General features: G+C 45.5%; 1 protein-coding gene and 1 pseudogene across 3 annotated transcripts in view; one reads left to right on the top strand and one right to left on the bottom strand.

Moving 5' to 3' along the window:
- The window catches only part of LOC123517002 (glutamate receptor ionotropic, kainate 2-like), a 45,682-nt gene that overhangs the window by 15,761 nt on the left and 24,921 nt on the right, over nt 1-5,000 (top strand). The gene's annotated exons all lie outside the window — the stretch shown is intronic.
- Nucleotides 2,449-2,572, bottom strand: LOC123517220 (annotated as a pseudogene).

Below are 5,000 nucleotides of genomic sequence, written 5' to 3'. Positions count from 1 at the left end.
TGATGACAATGGTGATAATATAAAACAACACAGCTGTAAGTATATAATCTCCATACATACATGAATACATACATACATACATACATACACTCATACATAGACACATACATATCATATACTCGTGCACGCGTGAGATTAGTAGGTAAAGGCAACACGTGCTGGGGGAGGGAGAGAGAGGAGGAAGGGGAGGGCGAGATTGCGTGCGTGAGTGCGTGAGTACGTGGTGCGTGCGTGGGGTAATGGCGGCCACGCGTTATTTCCGGCTGAGTCGTCGTCGGCGCCGGGGGATTGGCTAATTGACGCCGAGATGGAGGAAGGTGATTGGCTGGCGGCACGTGTGACGTCACGGCCGCCGCTCACCTTCCGGCCTCACCTGTAATTGTCTCCACGCCCGCGGGGAAAAAAGTGGGCGGATTTCCTTCCCTGTAAGAGTGAAGCGGCAGAGAAGAGGTAGCGTCTTGTGATCCTTATGGCGAGCACGTGCTGCAGGTGGAGGAGGAGGAGGAGGAGGAGGAGGAGGAGGAGGAGGAGGAGGAGGAGGAGGAGGAATACAATCGAGAAGTGATGATTTCTTCCCTTTTCTTCTCCCCTTCCCCCCTTTTCCTTCCTCTCTTCTCCCCCTTCCTCCTCCTCCTTCTCTCCTCCCCCTCCAGGACGTTTACCTCCCAAACCTCCTCCTCTTTGTCTCCACCTCAGCTCAGTTACACCTCACCACACTTCTCTCTCTCTCTCTCTCTCTCTCTCTCTCTCTCTCTCTCTCTCTCTCTCTCTCTCTCTCTCTCATTCTATTCCACTGATTCTTTCAATTTTTTTCTTTTTTCCTCTGTTTTCTTCCTTCTCCTCCTCCTCCTCTTCCTCCTCCTCATCCTCGTCCTCGTCCTCGTCCTCGTCCTCATCCTCGTCCTCGTTCTTCTGTAGTCCTCGTTGTTGTGATGGCCGTGGTCCTTTTCTTCTTTGTCTTCTTCTTCTTATTATTATTATTCTTTTTGTCTTTTTCTTCTTTTTCTTCTTTCATTTTCTTCTTCTTCTTTCATTTTCTTCTTCTTCTTTCATCTTTTCATTTTCTTCTTTCATATTCTTCTTTCTTTTTTTTTTCTTCCTCTTCTTCTTCTTCTTCTTCTTTTCTTCTTCTTCTCCTTTCTTCTCCTTTCTTCTCCTTCTTCTTCTTCTTCTTCCTTCCTTCCTCCTCCTCCTCCTCCTCCTCCTCCTCCTCCTCCTCCTCCTCCTCCTCCTCCTCCTCCTCCTTCTCCACTATAATTTTCTCCTCCACAAAGCTGAATATGAACCAGTAAATTCTCTCTCTCTCTCTCTCTCTCTCTCTCTCTCTCTCTCTCTCTCTCTCTCTCTCTCTCTCTCTCTCTCTCTCTGGTGCCACATTTTCCCCTCTTTTCTCTCACCTATCTTGCTGCTAATTAAATTTCACGCTCCCGCCCTCACCTGCCTCCGCCCACGCCCACGCCCCGCCCACAGCACAGGTGAGGGAGGGACTCAGGTGAGAAGTTCCCACAATTGAATTAGTGTAACCCCCTTCCCTTCCTACTTCTTCCCTTCTCCCTCTCTCCCTCCTCCCTCCCTCCCTCCCTCTTTCCTTACCTCCTTCGGTCCCTCCCTTCGTCACACACACCTGCTCAAAACAAGATGGAGGAAAAACAGACCTGCATATACTCTCTCTCTCTCTCTCTCTCTCTCTCTCTCTCTCTCTCTCTCTCTCTCTCTCTCTCTCTCTCTCTCTCTCTCTCTTGCATGTGCCATATGATTTTGTTGCAACGATAAATATCTCTCTCTCTCTCTCTCTCTCTCTCTCTCTCTCTCTCTCTCTCTCTCTCTCTCTCTCTCTCTCTCTCTCTCTCTCTCTCTCTCTCTCTCTCTCTCTCTCTCCCCCCGTCGGTACAAATGGAGGGAGGGGAGGAGAGAGGAAAGGGGCGTGTCTGGAGGGGTGGAGGAAAAAGGTTAGTTCATCTTTCCTCTATAGGGTACTTGGGAGAGAAAAGGAGGGGTAGGGGAGGAAACTTTTAAAGAGCAAAAGGCCTCCTCTACCCCCTTCTTTTCCTCCCTCCCTCCCCCCTTCCATTCCCTCCTCACCCTCTCTCTCCTTCCCCTCTCTCCTCTCCTTTCTCCCTCATAGAGTATAGAGTGTTAATGAAGGGAAACAAATGAATGAATCTTGTTTTGTAATTTTGGGTCTGGATTTTTATATCTATTTTGCTGACCTTGTTCGGAAATCCTCTTACGTGAAATAGATAGATAGATAAATAGATAGATAGATAGATAGATAGGACAATAAATAGATAAATGCATAGATAGATAATCGAAGTAGTTTGTCGTAGCTAATCAGTACAGGATCAGTCAATCAGTAACCATTTTTTTTTTTCCAGCAATGCTTTCTTACATTCAGCCATTCATTCAGTCGTTCATCCAAGCCAGTAAGCAGCAAGCCAGTCATTAGCCATTTGACCCTTTAATACAACCACAAAGTCATCAGTTAGCCACGCCAGACAGTGAGTTGTTCCCCTCCACGGAAATCTTTAGTAAAGGCGAAAGATTTATGCGTTTTGAAAGGAAACCAGAGTGAGAAGTAGCCAGCATTCAGTCAGCCAACCAGCAGTCACTTCACTCCTCAATAGAACCGTAAGTTAAGCCATTTATTCACCCGTCCATCCAGACAGCGATAAGTGGCCATTGCAGATAAACCCACATTACCTTTCAATACAGCCACAAATTTATTCATGCATCCATCCAGACAGTCAGTATACATGCCCAGCCAGTAACCATTTCACCCTTCATGAGTTAAACCATTCAGTCGTCCGTCCATCGAGGTAGTGACGGGTAGCCAGCACAGAACCAGTCAGCCAGTCAGCCAGCAACTATTCCCGAGCCTCTGCGTCACGGTAGCTGGTGTCGTCGGGTTCGGAGCCTCACAGTGACGGGTTTGGCACTACAATGAACCGGAAGCTTCTCGTGTGTCATCCCCCAGCCGTGAGAGAGAGAGAGAGAGAGAGAGAGAGAGAGAGACCAAAAAGTGAATTGAAGAGTTTTCATGTTAGCCAGTTTAATTCCTACAATTCACCCATTTTCCTCATTTGATAGATAATGTCAGGGAGGGTGGAAGAAAAAAAAGACAGAACAAGGCAGAAAGTTTCACAGTTCCCAAAGTTCTCACGAAGGTCATAAAAACGTAACATAAGACGCCAGAAGCCGCCAGGCCTTACACGTGGCAGTCAGTGTCAGCAGGAAACATGCACAACTACCCACTCCTCCCTGTGGATCAAATAAATGAGCAAAAATCAATATCTAGAGGAACAGAAATAGCAAAATAGATCAAGTAAGTTTCCTACATGTCTTAATTTCATCGTCCGCATTATTCCATATAATTTTGAAGCCTCGCAAAATTGATTGGTCTACGTTCGTCCCTCGTTGGTGCTTTGGTGTCGTCATTATAAGGAGCGATGTACCAATAGTGACTTCAAAATCTGTTTCAACTAATCATTTAGCGGCATTTCATATTGTGTTCCTATGTTCTCTCTAGCCTTGTGTGTGTGTGTGTGTGTGTGTGTGTGTGTGTGTGTGTGCTTATGATATCATCACAAAGAACTGTTCATACAAATAACGTAATAAGCTTTACCTCAGTCATTTTTCAGGTTAGTAGTTTGTATTTCATCAATTTATTTTCGTGGTATCCGCTACTATATTATTGATAAGCTCATCTATTAGACCTGCACGGGGACTGGCATTCAAAGTGGCCCCTTACTTTTACTCTTTTAGATGCCCTTGGCGAGCTTTCCTCTTTTACTTAAAAAAGAATAAATAAATCTAATTAAAATATAGTGTGTTCATAATGTCACTACAGGAACAGTATTGCTCTAATGAGATAATAAATCTAAAATTAAGTCTTTCACTGTAAAAATTTATAGGTGGACAAACCTATTTCAATCACAGACACATGAGAGCCACTGAAGAAGAGAGGATCCTCGTCTATAAGTCTGTGCTGTGTATAAAAGTTAATAAACGTTTCTAAGACAATGAATAACACAAGGATAGAAAATTATAGGTCAGTTAGGCGGTCTGTGGCTTCCCTGCTTGAGTTGTGTAAGGGAAGGAAGGATAGGAATGGAGGTAAAGAAGGAATGAAAGAGGAATGGAATAAGATAAGGATGAAAGGAAAATATTAAAAAAGGAGGGAAAAAGGATAATGTTCTCTTCATCTATGTCTAAGCACTAATTTCTCGTGTTATTATCTCTCTCTCTCTCTCTCTCTCTCTCTCTCTCTCTCTCTCTCTCTCTCTCTCTCTCTCTCTCTCTCTCTCCGTTGCCGAGTCAATAGCATAAGGATTTATGAGTTTAGGTAAGAGGAAGAGAGGGAGAGATGGTGGGAGGGAGAGAGAGTGACGGAGAGGGAGGAAAGAGTCTTAAGAATGCCAACTATCCTAAACACATTCTAGCCATTCTCTCTCTCTCTCTCTCTCTCTCTCTCTCTCTCTCTCTCTCTCTCTCTCTCTCTCTCTCTCTCTCTCTCTCTTCTGTACGCTTTTATCTTATGTACGTATCTCATCTATGTGTGCTTCTAAGATAACGACACGATCATAACACCTCTCTCTCTCTCTCTCTCTCTCTCTCTCTCTCTCTCTCTCTCTCTCTCTCTCTCTCTCTCTCTCTCTCTCTCTCTCTCTCTCTCTCTCTCTCTTGTTCCTCCTGCCTCCCTTCTTCCTTCGGTCTCTTCTGAACTGGGATTAAAGCGGTCACCCCCGACTCACTCACACACACACACACACACACACACACACACACACACACACACACACACACACACACACACACACACACACACATATTCTACCTGCGCCTCTACCTGTTGCTAGCCCGACTACCTGTTGGCCCCACGCATGCACAGGTACACACACACACACACACACACACACGCACGCACGCACGCACACACACACACACACACACACACACACACACACACACACACACACACACACACACACACACATCTAACG

This window comes from Portunus trituberculatus, chromosome 41, assembly GCF_017591435.1.
Source record: "Portunus trituberculatus isolate SZX2019 chromosome 41, ASM1759143v1, whole genome shotgun sequence".
NCBI lineage: Eukaryota > Metazoa > Arthropoda > Malacostraca > Decapoda > Portunidae > Portunus > Portunus trituberculatus.
The sequence above is the reverse complement of the archived record's forward strand: the minus strand, read 5'-3'. Positions and strand labels throughout refer to the sequence as shown.